This window comes from Carassius auratus, chromosome 16 (genome assembly GCF_003368295.1).
Source record: "Carassius auratus strain Wakin chromosome 16, ASM336829v1, whole genome shotgun sequence".
In the NCBI taxonomy this organism is placed as follows: Eukaryota; Metazoa; Chordata; class Actinopteri; order Cypriniformes; family Cyprinidae; genus Carassius; species Carassius auratus.
In genome coordinates this window covers 4,487,172-4,504,061 of record NC_039258.1, presented here as the reverse complement: position 1 = coordinate 4,504,061, position 16,890 = coordinate 4,487,172, and the positions used below count along the sequence as shown (strand labels likewise).

The window sequence follows — 16,890 nt, the reverse complement described above, 5'->3', positions numbered from 1 at the left end:
ACTGTATCTCTCCTGCTCTGTTTTCCTCTTTTATGCCACTATTTGATCCGTGAGACCTGCCTGGCATTAAGCGGTGCAACCTGAAATTCCCAGTATTGGCGTCTAGGCTGTGCATCTTTGTGGATTTGGGGCAGAGAGAGCTTTTTCTAATGCCGTTATCCTGTGTTTCGGAGCACTGCCGTTCTCTACCCTCAGACGACTAAGGCTTGTAGACCCGGCGTGTTATCAGCACCAGATGAGCATTGACTCCAGCCTTTTAATGTACGGTAGAAAGAGAGCGAGAAACTAATGAGAGCCATAAAGCACCTACTGGATAAATAATTAGGCTGCTTCACAAAAATCCTGCCTTAAAGAAAAAAAAAAGCGTTCTTTTTCTTCTGAAGTCAACAGTGTCAGTGATTTCTGAGGTGTTTTTCTTCTTTCATTTCTACTGTGGAGGATATTCTTCAGTGTATTTGCGTCTAAAGACTCTGAAGGTTGACTGCACTGAATAATGAATGTGTATCTCTAACAAAAGCACATTTAATCTGAATATCTCCAGCTCTGAATAATCACGCAGGGAAATATTTCCCTCTGACATGCCACTTATTAGCTAATCCTTCAGAAAGATGGTTATTAAACATTTAGATTAAAGCTGTTTGGGACATGTCTGTATATTCTGTTGCAGTTGTTCGGATGATGAATATTATATCTTTATTTCTCAAACTTGCATGTCCTAAAGGAAATACACTATCAGTATTTTCAAGGCAGTAAATAATTAATGCTAAAGTTTCAGATATGTAAAGCATCAGATATGTATTTTTAAAAGTATTTTTAGACACGTTTTCGAAACATAATTTTTAAAATAGTTTTTCAATAAAAAAAATATATAAATAGAGATATGCACAGTAAAATAGTTAAAGATAGTTAAATTAAGATAGTTAAAGAAAGTTAAGGAGCAGAGAGACACACTTTATAAGAGATTGATCATTCTAGCAAGTCTTAAATACATAAGGCATGTAGGATTTGTCATTGTTGAGTTCACTGTTCCCATTGTTCTAATACTCTTGGTCAACATTAATGATAACAGTAAAGTCAAAAGCAGTTCTAATGCTCCATTGCATTCATACAGAAAAGACCAATCAGTATGAAAATATTTCTGAGATGTCATTAATTTTAGATGGAGTTCAAGAAATTCTAAAATTGTTGATCTTAAATATCCTGAAAGAATGAGTTCTCAGAATGAAATGGTCTGTTTGGAGTCCATAGATGAAGCAGTTCAAGCTGAATTAATCGGGGGAAAATAAAAGATTAAGGAGTTTCAGCGCAGTCCTGATTTGCAAGCACTATAATGAGCTACTGTATACATTGCCCACAAATACAAGAAAGGATAAATGAGATTGTTTTGATCAAAAGACTTCTAACTGTTAACATGTGATCTGTACAAGCTTAATATCCATCGTGTACAGAGTGTTCTTTTTTTTTTATGTGTGCCGGGTCCCTCAGGATGGGCTGCTATTGTTGTCACGCTCTATGGAGCGTTCGCATCCCCATTGTTCTAATACTCTTCCGATGTCTTCTGAAGCAGGGGATAGAAGGGAGAGAAAGAGTGACATTATCCTCACTGTCTTTGATGGCGACTTGTGCTTCGGCACTAGCTAATCTGCCGCTTTAATCTCCCTGGCAGATAGAAATAAACAAGCAGGTCTATGAACGAGGCACCGCACATGGGTAAACCGCAGGAGGATTATGGTAATTTTTAAGGGATAAGTAGAAGTATTTGAAACATGGCCGTTCTAATAGGGAACTTGCGAGAATTTTCTTGCATGGAAATCCTCTCTTTGCTGATTTTCAAATGCTTTTCGATATCCTTTGGCCTCCACGATCGGCCAGTCGAAGGACAGGAAAACACGTTCAAAATTTGGAAAGTGGGAAATCAATTAGGAGTTGCAGCTCAAATGAAAGGCAAAGCACCGTTCGACCTAAAAGTAAGGCTGGCTCGCCTTTAACCAGGTCCATTACAAAGGGAAAAGGAAATCACACTGCATACCTGATCCACCAAAAAAGCCCTTTTGAAATGGGTTGCTGGGTGACATCCAGTCTGGCAAACGCGGCGGGCATCGATGGCGCAGCCTCTGGGCGCGAGGATGCTTGGCCCGAACGCGGCGGTCCTGGGCACGTATCAATGGGCACCGGCCCATCCTCTGGGAGCTCCTAAGCCATGCTGTCTGAAGGAGAACCGATGGGCTTGGCAGCACATGTGGGCATGCGGCGCCTGCCTGCGTGGGCACCCGATGTTATCGCCTTGAGCCACTGAACACGCTGCCCACCTCTCTGAGCCCAGCCCAGCTGACCTCCCTGACTGCGCCTCCTCAGAACTTTCCAAACAAGCTCTGCTTTCGTGCGTTTATTTCAGTATACTTTTCCTTTTGGTGCATGAATAAACACAAAATGCAAAACAGTCCAAACGGCCTTTAAATTCAAAACTAAGTGTGTCATGTGTCACGCTAGCTATGCGCTTTCGAAGTGACTGTGAATGTTGACTTTGAATGAAAATATATAACCTTTGCTGAGAAGCCAACTGTTTTTTTTTTTTTTTTGAACAGCACAAAAACCTGGATGGAGAGCGAGTTTATGAAAGCGTCAGGCAGTGGGCGGGTGAAAGCGCGGCCCCGTGCTCGCTTTAAAAGAAACTCTGGGCGGAGGTGAGGGGCGCGCTCTCTCCGCTCAACTGTCTCTGGAAGACTGCTGCCAGGACATATCTTTTGTCTTCCATTATCTTTATTTTCTTATTATTTAAAATGGCCGGATTTTTCCCTCTCCTTTGCTCCAGCGGTCTTTTTTGATATCCATTTAGATTGGAGCTTCATTAAAAAAGCTCAGACAATAGAGTGACTTCTAATTAAGAGCAGCAGCATCTGGCCTCTGGCACTGTATCCCAGTGTTCCATCTCTTTTGCTGGGGAGAATTCATTTGTTTCTTAATTAAGAAAAACACCAATAGCGTGAAAAATCTGCTTATGTTACCTGAATCCTAATTAGTTAAATAGTGAGTGGAAAAACACATTCCAGTAGCCCTAGAAATGAACTCGGCGCTGATAAAAATGAACTAGCCTCGCATAAATCGAAGCCGGATGGAAAGTGTGCCGTCATTACGGCTAAGACAATATGCAAACTATCTTCAAAGAAATCAAATTGCCGGAATGTTTTCATTTGCATGCATTAACCATTAACATAATGAGGGGAAGTGACACCGGACCAGGATCGCGCGTCTGCTCGGATTGATAACTCCTACGTCGGCAAATAGTCTTTTCCGCCGAGCGCGAGCAGCCAGATCAGCTCTGAACTGTGAGCGTGCGCGTGCACATGAATAAACCCACATGCCTCTGTCTACAGGAAGAAAGCGAGGGTCTGCGGACATGTCGCGCAGAGCACTTATCAATCCCGTGGTGGGCAGGCGGCCAAAGCTGGCACCTTGTGCGCAGAACGCCACCATTTTCAAATCCAAAACCATTTTTCCTGCTTGCTACATGCTATTGCGGGCGATCAGCCTCTCAGGTCAAATGATTCAATTAAGTGTCTGTTTATGGCTGATACCAAAGCTGGGTGTCGTCTTCACTTATCACCTTTTTTGCAGATCAGTGTTCTCCCAGAATGCCACAGGAGAGATTGCTGGGGCTGTAATTAAAATGGCACGGAGACAAATTTGACGTAGGGGCTAACAAGCAGGAGACGGAGCTGATGCGGAGGGGGGAAGGAAGGAGGAAGCTTTTAGAAATGCTGTTAGCCAATTAGGAAAAAGAGCCGGTTTGGAAGAGCTGGCGCAGTTGAACCATGGACCCGACAGGCTTATTGGCTCTTTACGATGTTGACATGTGATCGGTCCTTTAGTTTAACTAGTTTAATACCTATTAAAGAGGGTCAGAGACTTTTGATAGCACTTAACTGGGTGTCTAGCTTAATGCCCGGTCTTGGGCGGTTGATGTGTGTGGCCCCGTTCGGATGTGTTCGGAGTCCCCGCTGTGCCACAATTGATGCTCGATTGGCAGGAAACAGACACACGTGTTCCCTGAGTCTCGTGGCAGCCATACCTTTCACCACGTGACTTCTTTGAGGAACCTGAAAGAAGAATTCAAATGCACCAATAAGGGGCAGAAATGTGAGATGAAAAAGAGACAGAGTAGCGAGAAAAAGCTGTTACAAAAAGCGACTTTGGATTTCTGGCCCAAAATCTGCCGTGGGCTTTTGACAATTTGCATTGTTATCGCTGATAAGGCTGATGTTTTTCTTCGGCTGTACATTTTGGTGTGAAATATTTCAAGTGTAAACCGAGCAAGCGTTCCCTTAATGAGCAGGGGAACCAGTCTCTTGCCGGGATGGAGTCTTAAGTAGCGGCTTGCTGCTTTGGATGTCTGATATCTGAATATTTAAAAGAGTTTCAAGCTCATCTGCAAATGTGATTTGCACATATCACACTTCTGCAGTCGTCAGGCTGCCACATCGGGCGGCTTCTGAGCAAAGACGAGGAGAGAGAGAGAGTCGAGGGGGAGATGTTGCACATATGGGTTGCTATTGATGTATTCCAGTCCTGACCTAATTTAACTCCCTGCCAGCGAGCTCATATGCATACTGTACATTTGCAAATTAGAGAGTGCAAACCTCGCCTTTCTCCCAGAGACAGGTGTAAACAGCATTGTTGTCATAATGCGGCCGCAGTAAATATGATAATTGTGTCGCGATGCAACGGAGCACAAAATAATTTGGCCATCATTTTGATGCCCGGGGGCCCAGGGGATCGCCCTCCGGAAGGAAGACGGCCCATTGACATGCGGCACACGCTGTAATATAATTATGGCTGCCCATCTTTGTTCCTCGCTGGCATCTTCTCACTGCACTAGTAATTTGCTTGTAATATGGAAGCATTTAGTAAAAAAGGAGGCTGTGATATTTAGGGTGGAGGATTCTCAGCATGCCGGAGATTGACGGCATTATAATGCAATGGCTCTGTCTCACAAAGCTCAAAGCTGTTATACAAGAACACTGTTACATGCAAATGTTGATTCTATCATTGTTACAGCAATAATCATTTTAAATAATACCTATTTATTAGTTATTATAATAACAATAATAATATTTTCTTGATTTTAATGTTATATTATATTAATTTCATACATATAATCTAATAAAATTATACAATCAGGAAAAATAAAGTATGCATTAATTATTTTGTATCACATTATTAAATATAATATTATATTTAATAGAAAAATTATGTACTTATATATAACATTTCTAATAATGTTATTGTGAACAGCGGTGAAATGAGAGCGTTTCTAATGTGATGTAGTGAGAGTGATATGTAAACATGGATTATACAGTGTGCAGTGCTGCAAAGCTATACTAAGACATTAATTGCAAAGATTCATCAGGCACATATTTTGCTCTCTTATGAATCTGTTGAGTAGGCTGCAGTGAAGAGCTTCTGTTAGTGTGTGTGTGTGTGTGTGTGTGTGTGTGTGTGCATTGTCAGGAGGGGTGTCTCTCATGAGGTCTTTTGACAGAGGTCTCTCTCCCAGCTTTAGTTAAAGGTCAATGCGCTGTCTTCTGTGTGTTACTGTGGGAGTGTCTGTTTCTGCCTCTGGAGGTGACGTCCCTCTCCCTCCAAATTCGCTTTTGCTGCCAGCTGTAACGAAGTGAAGCTGCATGCTGTTCCACATGGGTTTGCAGTTTAACTATAGGGTTCTGGACATGCGGATTTATATTTAATGATCTGTTTCATCTGACAGTGTATTTCATTTCCCCAAAATATTAATAGCCAGTAATACTATAGACTGATCGTTAGTATTTAATCCAATCTTGATTGCTACCTTCTTGTTCACTAAAGATTCTGTTTCAATATTGCACATTGATGTATAGTGTGTGTAGTGCAACATGCAGCCCAGCATTATTTTAGCATTATATTTCTACAGTATATATCAGAGTTCAATCCTCTGAGAAAAATAATATTCTGCTGAGTCATTTAGAAGTGATTTTATTACTCACGGTTAAACAATGACTCTTTCTGTGGTTATTACACATCACACATGCATGGCATTTATTGAGCTATTATGGAGCTTTTCTAAAACCTAGTATGTTGACTACATAGACTGCATTTTAAGGCATTATAAACCAAAGATAAGCAAAGAAAACTCAATATTTTCGTCCTACATTTGTCTTGTTTTAGATATATCTATTTAAAACATGTTTAAATATTTTTTCTTGTTTAAATTGTTCAGAAAGGAATTAAATGGATCTTGATTTATTTTTTTTCTGTCTGTGTTTAGAGGTAGCACTTTACTTAAAGTCTTTGTATATTATGCATTGTAAAGGGTTATTAAAGGGTATAATGCATTATAATTAGTCATATTTTGCATTGTAATACATTATATCTTGTCGTAAATTATTATAACTGAATTTAATATTCATAGTGTAACATTGAATTGATAAATGTTATAATGTATGAACTTTATTTAAAATTATTCATGAGATTCTATAGTGCATTATAAGATGCATTATAAGACATAATAAATGCATTACAGCTTTTGAAGGCTTTGAGTAAAGTGTTACCAATTCTAAATTGGTCACTTCTGAGATTCCATGAAAGTCATGATGCTGCCTTAGAAGCCTGCAGCCTATGTAGGCAGTAGAAAGCCAGGCAGCTCACTAGGTTTTGGAACAGAGCCGATGCGTTTCTAACTCTCTGACGACATTAAATGAGCAACATTGTAATACAGGACGATGCAGGATCATTATGGTGACACTGCTGCTGCTCTATAAAATCTGAGTGTAAATACCCTCTGGAGATGCTTTGGAGACAGTAGGTGAGGCCTCCAAGGGCCCCTGACTCCACTGTTTGAGAAACATTAGGCTGTGACACTGCAGGAGCGTCTCCTAGTGCTCTCATACATGATGAAATCAACACGAAACCTGCGACTTCATCTTCGGCAAGCAGCTCGCGTAAGTGTCTACCCAAAGGAAAGAAACATCACAGATGAAATGGCATTAATATCACAGTTGTTTCTCCTAGAAAATTAAATGGAGACATTGCTTCTCAGGCTTTTGTCCTGAGAGAAAGAAACCCCATTAATCTCATAAATTCCCTTGAGACTCTCAACAGTGTCGCCAACTGAACTTGAACATTTCTCAGATGATCTGAGCTATACTATCATACATTTATTTAATTCCTCCAAATGATATCTGTATGTCAACCGTTGCCCCATTTGTGCCCATTTTTAATTTTTCTCAGGGATTTTAACGCTGAAGTGTGTAAATCCAGGGTGAATGGAGTCACTCATCTTCCATTGGTCTGAAAAAAGGTAGTCCCTCCCCAAGCCCATACCATTGGACAGATTGGTATACTCAAACAAACAGCAAGGTTCTGACATTTGGTTAACAGTACACCAATAATCTTAACAGTCCAAAAAGTGAGTGAATGATGACAGAATTGAAATGTTTGGGTTAACTATAAGTCATATGGTTGATACTGAAAAATTCATACACTTCACTTAGTGTGTTAGTTCACACAAAAATGAAAATTCTGACATTAATTACTCACCCTCATGTTGTTCCAAATCCATAACACCTTTGTTCATCTTCGGAACACAAATTATTTTTGGATAAAATCTGAGAGCTCTCTGACCCTCTGTAGACAGCAATGTAACTGCAATATTCCAAGGTCCAGAAACATAGCAAGGACATCAGTAAAATAATCCATGTTACGTCAGTGGTTCAACCGTAATTTTGCGACGCTATGAGAATACTTTTTGTGCACAAAGAAAACAGAAATAACATCATTTATTCAACAATTCTTCTCCCTAAGTTACCGTCTTCTGCCATTTTGGAGAATACCCTTGAACGTAATCAACGTAATCAGCTTTGTTTACATTCAGTAGAAAGGACAGCATGCTAAACTTAAACTGATTAGGTTAATTCGATTGCACCAGGCGGCAAGGAAGTCGACCGGAAGTTGTAGCTGAACTTCACTTGTGTTAGCATTCCCATTGACTCCCATTCATTTTGGCGTCACTTTGACAGCGAATAACTTTACATCTGAGGCATTTAAAGACTCCATTTGTCCATTATTTATTTCTAAAGATACACGACAATGTATAAGGGGCTTCAATACCTTCTATGTTACATTATGGCCCCGTAGAAATAGTTTTTGTAAAAATAGGCTAATGATTGCGTCATAACCACTCGTCTCTCTGTCGCATTACCGTACAGACAGGAGGAGAAGCTCGCAGGCAATTAACTTAATATGGCGTACTGGCGTTACATTTTAAAATAATATACAAAATAATTTATCAGAATACTTACTCCTGCTCACTCACAACAAAGAACTCCCCGCTCAAGCTCGCCGTCTCTGCAAGATTAATGATGGCAGTTTGAACGCACAGCTACTAGAAGATTTACATCTGTCAGACAGGTTGCTGACGTCATCAAGCTTAGTTTGATTCTGCGCGTCAGAAACGGAAGTGCTAAAAAACGCTAAAAATGGGCTTCACTTGTCTCAATTGAGTTCCAATGGGGTCGCTGTGTCCATTTCTTTTACTGTCTATGGATTGCAGTTGCATTGCTATATATGGAGGGACAGAGAGCTCTCCGATTTGATCAAAAATATCTTAATTTGTGTTTCGAAGATGAACGAGGGTCTTATGGGTTTTGGACGACACGAGGGTGTGTAATTAATGACAGAATTTTAATTTGGGTGAACTAACCCTTTAAGAGAAACATCTGAGACAAAGTTGATACTGTTGATAATGAAAGTGCAACCTCTGGGCAATATAATTTCTTTCTAGGTTAGAAACAGAGCAGCCCAGATGAATTCACTGAGATGTTCCTCCGGTGTGTTATCATAGAAATAGAAAATGTATTTCACACTTGACCCACACGTTAAACAGTTAGACCATCAGTGCGATCAAATAATGATCCAGGAGGACTCCACAGATATGGCCGCCCAACAGAGGCCTTGTTCCCCAGTGCAGAGCATCTCCAGGAGGCAAAATGGGCCCTTCTGCCTCGGCTTCTGATGGATTTTTAATCTCTCTCCATAAGCTTCACACAACCACATCAAGACTTAAGAGCCGGCAAGAAAAAAACCCGCCCTCTGTCTGTTTTAAAGGACAGCACTTTGAATGTCATTTGACAATTTCCTTTTAATTAGAACTAATTTACAGAAAGATGCCCACCAGCTAATCTTTACAGGATAATTAGCTTCTATTTTCTTTACTTTTAATTAAAAAGTGGAAAAGATTTAGCTGATCCATAAATAATTGTTCTTTTGAAATGTTCATCAGACTTCACACTTCTCTTTGGCATGAGTAATATTTAGATCTTATCGTGGATTCTGTCTCCTTAGAGTTAGAGTTAGTTTTTTTTTTGTATTATTATTTTTATCTGGGGTATTAAGAAGTGGAACTATCAATAATAGAAATAGGAACCAGAGGCAAATTAGAATTGAATTAATGAGGAATTTATTGCTTAAAAAACTGCCGCCTCTTTCTTGCTGGAGTGAAATTGGAATCGCGGGTATATCCGTTTCAGAAATGGTTCCTTGATGGAGAAACATTGTTTTATCTCCAAGTATTTAAGACTCCAATCACTTTCCTCTGAAAACGCCTCATTTATTTCCTTGATATAAAATGGTCTTGATTTAAAACTAAAGCATTGAGAGCTCTAGAGCGTTCATTCTCATTTACCTCAGAAGTCAACAGCTTTTAGCTGGTGACAGAAATATTGTCCTAACCAGGAACGAGACAACAACAATGTATTTGCACAATGAAAGAGAGAATGCTGGACCCGACAACCAGTCAGAACATATTTGATGAATAATGTTACAGTTATATGGACCAGAATTTTAAACCACAAAACTTTTGAAATGTAAATATAATTAAAAATATTTGAATGATTTAGTATACTGTATTTAAAATGGCATTTACATCTCATTTTTCTTCTGCTGTTTTTTCTTCAAAACTTAATATATACCATAATGTGGTATATTTAAAAGATTTTCAGAAACAATGGGAGAGGACTTGCTTTTATCCATCGAGAATTGATTTGGATTGTGTAAAATGAGTGTTACATACAACAGTTGAGCCAACTGGTTGGAGAGGAGGGACTGAAAAGTCAGAAAATTGTTGTGTACTGTATATGAAGGAAGACAGATATCACAAAGACAAACAATTATTTTACTTAAAATATTGTCCAACAATAAATTGTTTGCAATAACACCAGAAATGTTAATTAAAAAATGTTCATTTAAAAAGTGTTCATTTCATTCTGCTGTTATTAGTTCTTAATAATGCATTTTATCTTTAAAACAGAAGCCCAAAAGTGCAACATTCTGTTTGCCCTTATTTGTTGCCAGGCTGAAGTGATTTTGCGTGATTAAAGTGTAGTGATCTCACCGCTCAGAAATCCAGTGCAGAAGGCCATTCACTTGTAAATGCCTCTCTCTGGAGCTCACTGGAGTTGATGTGGAGCAATCGGAGAGACTGTTCCTGAAAGACGGCCCAGTCCAAATTGGGACAGAGCACAGGAGCTATTGAGAACTCACACCTGAGCTTCAGAGAGTAGGGTCTGTGTGATTGGTGTTGAACATTTGGAGGACGACCCTCAGCCTTTAATAGGCGAGTGGCACTGCCAGTTGGGTGCAGAGAGAGAGAGAGAGAGAGAGAGAGAGAGAGAAGTAGAGGCTCTGAGATTCTGGCATCTGTTGAAGCCCATCAGCTCGCTCAGAAACGCCTCCAGCATTTTAATGGCCTTGTCAAATGCCAGTCCTGTTTTTATGCCACTCCAATTCCGGTCTACTAGATGCTGAACGCAGGATGTCTCATTTTCATATGCACACAATCCAGTAACTCTGCAAGCTCAACAGCTGAGAGAGCCTTTGCTGTTTGTTAGCATGTACATGTGTGATTTTTCACAGTGATTATGAAACGCTCTCTTCTGATTTGATCTTTATGGACTTTAGGTGCTATAGTAATTGAATCTTTTAATCACGGATCTGTGAGTTTAAACACATTAAGCATGCAACCCAGAAAACATGCCCTAATTTAGATATAACCAGATGTTTTGGCCTCATTAACTATGAATATATTCAGCTTTGAAAAACACTATATAGTGATTTTATGTTAAAATAAAAAATATATATATATATGTATATATTATATAGTTTTAAACTTAAAATTTGGTTCCCATGAGCATGTAAATTTTAAGATCGTATTAACTTCTATAATGTTTTTATAAATTATATTTTTTTAAATATGAATATTATATATTGTGTATATCATAAAACCAATTATTCTCAGCAGTCTTTCTCAGAAATATTAGCTTTCTGAGTGCAATTTCCATCAATAAAAATAATAATAATTGTAAGAAAAAAAAAAAACCTTTTGAGATATTTTTTTAATGTTTTATTTTCAGAGGTTGCACTTTAATGTCATTATGTCATTAGTTATATTTCATTTCAGTATCAACTTTGTCTCATTTCATCATCATTTTTAAAGAGAAATATAAAAAGACAAAATAAATATAAGAGATAGCTATAAAAGTTATTTCCATAGCACAATACACTTATTTCAGTCTTGGAATAATTTAACAGGAAATTATTTGAGGTCATTTTCATCTCTGTGGTATCTTGATAAATCTGAGCACAGTTTGACAAACTGCTGAGATCTCTTCTCAAACTGATGATGACATGATCATTTTTTCTCAGGAGAAATATCCAAAAAAGTCTCCATTTGGTGTACATTTTTCCTTATTGATGTCTTGGATAAAAACATTCTGTGGTTATATTAGTTAACTCTCTTTATGTTTTGGTAAAGACGTTCTACCAGCTGCTTTTCTGGAGTAGTTCAATCCAAATATGTCACAAATGCTGCATGTGTGAATCTCATGGAGGTTAACCGAACGATTTAACAGTTTCAGAGGAATTGCGCTAAGACGTGTGTGTGTGTGCGTGTGCGCATGTACTTTCAAACCAGAATGTCCCAACACCACACTAGAATCTGTCTTTGGCCCACAAAAGGCAGGTTTCCGTCCAAGTCTGGCAGGGTTTGGGCCGGTCCCTATAGGCCTTTACGCGGCATTATGTATTCGTGTTGGGTCTCAGGTGCTCGCTGTGTGTTTTATCCTCAGGCCAAGCTCTGTCCCGTTTTCAATGGCGCAGCCAGATGAAAAAACGACTGCTGTAGGTGCGAGCAGAATGATTTCCACGCTTGTAGAGATCTGCTGCTTTGTTCTATGCGATTCAATTACCTCTAGCCTAATTAGGAGCCATAGAGAAGACCCAGACTGTGATGGGACTCCACACTGTGGCTCCGCTGATAAAGTGTGCTATCACCATCAGAGGCCCCAGACGAGCCCCGGCCTGCCTCCAGACGCACGCACGCAGCCCCACCACTGGCCAATCCCCAGCAAAACCTGTTTGTTTTGAAGTTTAGAATTCAATTTCAAAATAATTTCATTTTTCTCCTCTTACTTGTGAAGACTCGTCAGGGTTAGCCAGAGTTTCGATTTGAAGTGCGGTGACACGTTATGAATGATCAATTTAGCAATGAATTTTTGATTCGCGGTTTCCCTTGCGCATGTTTCCAGCACGTGTCTTGTTTAGTGTCTGATGTTTATCTCGCAGGGGTCGCTGGGTGAACAGAGGATCGTGTGGATGTGAGGTAGCGCTGCGCTACTTTAGTATACACTGCTGCAGCGTGAGTTGTGGAGTTTTATGAAGACATCTCAAAGCAGGGATTCCAACACTTTTCTTTGTAAGCCGAATACCTTGGACCTAAAAGAAGGTTCCTTAAGATTTTAAGTTAACCCATATTTCTTATGGATCTATATTATCAAAACTTTGCTGAAAAAAAAAACTGTTGTAAACAATCTGATAGATGCCTTCTATCACGGGTTTTATAGTTTAGATTTGTTTTAGTAAGTAATAAATGACCTTTTTAGTATATTTGTAAAAATGTCCACCATCAGGTTGTGGTAGAGGTGTCTTTTTTTCAATTTAAGATTAGCTTTTATGTTATTGGTAATATTTTAAGATAACTGAAGGAGCTTAGGCTTGATTATACAATGCAATGCAATGCATGTGTCATTTTTTTAGGAAAATAATGTTTAAATGTCATACATATGATACATTACTCTTTTGAGGAATGTTTATTTCGCTCAGTAATTAATCTATTGCGTTGCATTAAAATGTTCTAGATATACAGTACAAGGTATTGAGTGATCTGATATTTATTTTACCTTCTTAAGTATATTCAAAGCCTGATTTATCAAGTATGTTACTCAACAAAAAAACACAGTGCAAAAACTTTTTTTTATTGATTTAATTAATTTATCAACTGTGTTTATCAACTCACAAACCCTAGTTTGGGAAACCCTGTCTTACAGTATTTTCATTTTTGAAAATATCTTCAAAATACCTTCCAAAAGCAGATGTTTAGAAGAATGTTCATGCAACTCTTTTTCATATAGTGAAAGTGAATGGTGATTAAGGGCTTTCAAGCTCAAAAAGGACCATAAAAGCAGTCCACATGACCTTAAGCCCTATACTTCAAGTCCCTGAAATGAGGGTGAATAAATGATGACAGAATTTTCATGTTTGGACTCGCTATGCCCTGCAACATGCGCTGAATATTTTGCATTCATAAACAGTAGTTCAAATGTTTTGCTTATGCAGTAAATTTAATTCACTGTAGAATTTGTACACCCAACAGTTTTGTCAGCATATGACTAACACAGAGACAAATTTCTGTTAGCTTAACAACACAGATCAATTTTCCACCGCTAGCTGAAAAACTGCAGTTTGCCAATAGACCATCAAAAAGCATTTTGTGTAAAACGGATCACAAAGTCTGCGGTTTTCACATGATTTTCATTTTCTCAGATTCTTCATCTAACGAGAGTCTCTCTATCTTTTAATATATCTGCTCTCATTGATTTTCTCTCTGGGGTTCAAGCGATTCTCTGATGGTGTCAGAGGGCGGTGTCCGGCGCATTTGGCCCCTCCGAGCATCTGCAAACCCCAGCCAGCGTTCAGTCGTCAGGAGATTGATTGTGACAGACTTTTAAACAGTACACAACTAAATATAGCGGGCTACAGCACTATCAGAAAATGAGCTAGGAGTGCGGGCCTAGTCGTTTAGAAAGTCATTATTCTTATCGTTTTGCTGTCTCTGAAATTATTTCAGGTCTCTTCATGCAATGAATGCAGTATAATAAGCCCAAACATGTGCAAAGAGCTTGAACTTTGGTAATCGAAGCAGGTCGGTGAAGTAGCCTTTTAAAACATGACTTCGATGCAAGTGAATGGTAATCATACAGTATCCTAAAACGTATGTTTCACAGAGATCTGATCCTTAAACATGACTCATGTCATCTCCTTTGATTCAGACAAGTAAATAATTTTTTTTTTATATATTTGCGATGAAACCAGGGTATTCCATTATTACTGTACCTCAAGGTTTGGATAGATACCAGCATATGATTCCAGTCTCTAATACCATGTAATAATACTAAATTGAGATATCAGTATTTTTAATTCAATATCACTCATTAGTGATGAATCATAATTATTTCTCATTAATGCATTAAAAAAAAACAATCTGTAACTGCAGGTCTGGTAATTCATTTCAATGACGAGAAATCTAGCAAAATATATACAGAGCTGCGTAAAAAGAAAAAAGATTTTCACTTATGTTGAGCTTTACTTGTCATTAAATCGTTCTATACAATTAGTGCAAATGAATTTACTTTTGTTACTTTTGTCAATATTGCTGCTTTTACTGCATTTTCAATCAAATAAACGCAGCCTTGGTGAGCATAAGAGACTTCTTTCAAAAACATAAAAAAATGGTTCCAATTGCAAACTTTTGAATGGCAGTATAATTTTTACACTTTTGTTTGTTTTTCTAGAGTCATTTAAAGACATTTAAATCTGTGGGTGATATGTCCCCTCATCTTTTGTTTAAATAGCGTTTTCAGAAACCCTTCATCCTCTCAGAGAGAAGTGTCAGGCCTCAGCGGTTCAGAGCGGCTGATATCTCTCTGCTTTTAGCATATTGAGATGTATTGAGAGAACGTGAGGCACCACTTCCCTCCGTGAGCCGGTGAAAGGCCCTAGTGCGATTAGATCATAAAACTGTAGCCTAATTTTAAAGCTGGCTCTCCAGCACTTCACAACGTGTCTATTAGAGATCTCTGCGCTAATTCTTTTCATGTAGCATGAGTCCTGCAGATGTAGCACACTATAAAGGAGTCATTTAGCAGTCTTAATGAACAGAGACGGCTGTTTGGGAAGATCAGGCAGTTCTCGACGGTGCTCTGTGCAGGAAGAAAGGGCCCTTCACCAAATTTATTGCTTTATTAAAGTGAGCGCCTCAACTGTTACAAATGAACAAAATGACACATTAAGTGGTGTACTTAGGATGTCAACTTCCCTAACTTGAGAATATATGGGAATTTTGACTTGCAGAGGGTCATTTGTGCTTATTATGATGGTTTGATATAGAAACTGAAAGTCAATAAGCTACACTTTTTACATTTCCAGATATATATATATTTTTTTTTTGCCATTTTGGATGGTTGCAAAATTGTGGCTGCCAAGAGTGGTTAGCATGTAGCTATATGGTTGCTATGTTGTTCTGGGTAGTTGCATTACTAGGTATTATTATAATGTTTTTTTTTTTTAATCTCTAACATTAAGTATGATAGACAGATAGTACAAGTAGTATGTGCTGTTTAATGCTGAGATACACTACTATTTTGTTTATATTTTTGAAAGTCAAAATGTAATTTATTCTTCCGATGGCATTTTTCACAATTCTTTAAATAGACAGAATTTTCACATTTCAAATATTTTTTAAATAAATGTATTTACTGTAACATTTGATCAATTTAATGCAGCCTTGTTGAATAAAAGTCAATGGGAAAAAAAAAAACCTTTGAAAGGAAGTGTACTAAAAAGTATTGGTGTGAAATGCATTGAGTATTAAATAAATGTTTATTTGACATTTTTAGGGTGGAGTTGCAGAGAGAAAGAAAAAATCTAAAATTCAAATGCGTTCTAACCCCAACTCCACGATAAAATTTTAGGTGCAAAAAGCAATTCCAACCAATGCCCTTGATTGTAGCAAAATCATAATAAGCAAATACACCAACGAAAAAAAAAGTACAGCTACAAGCTAAAGTCAAGAAATAATTTAGATTTAAAGAAATAACATTGCACAGAGCAGAAAAAAAAATTAATCATTGGGAAAAAATGTCTCCTTTAAGCTTGCACTGGTGTATTACCTGGAGGCATGAAATGTAAATGGAAAATCAACATTGTATCCCGTGATAAGGCGGACAAATTAATAAAGGCATTTTCTGTCCTCCGCTCCTGCTGACGCTGGTGTTAAAAGTCAGTAGGTTGTGCGAGAGGAACTTTTCTCGCAGATGAAGAGGGTTTCACAGGTTTGACATCGGCTGAGAAGCGGCAGCGCTCCACACGTGCAGCAGCGGTCAGGAGGATACTCAGTCAAGTGGGCCACAGGAAACACTTTCCTGAGGAGAGATTATGTTATGAATACTAGTGTACAGCATACGGTGCAGCATGTATTGTATGCTCCCTACTATTTCACAAAAATATTATAGGAAACCGTATTCAGTATGCAGCAATGCTGCTACATTGTTGCATGTGCAATTCAGGGAATGCCAGCCAGTTGTCATCTAGGAAATAATTATCATCATTTTTGCATTTCATTACAGTTTTGTGAAGGAAAAAAAAAGTCATTTGGTGGTCTGATCAAATAATAGTCTAATAAAATACAGTATTACTTTCAGTTCAGAAAGCAGGTCATATTGAGTGCAATGCATTGTGGAATACAGT

At 38.4% G+C, this 16,890-nt stretch overlaps 1 protein-coding gene across 1 annotated transcript in view; it reads left to right on the top strand.

Annotated features, from left to right (window-relative positions):
* Window positions 1–16,890, top strand: part of LOC113115831 (zinc finger protein ZFPM2-like) — a 91,365-nt gene that overhangs the window by 19,743 nt on the left and 54,732 nt on the right. The gene's annotated exons all lie outside the window — the stretch shown is intronic.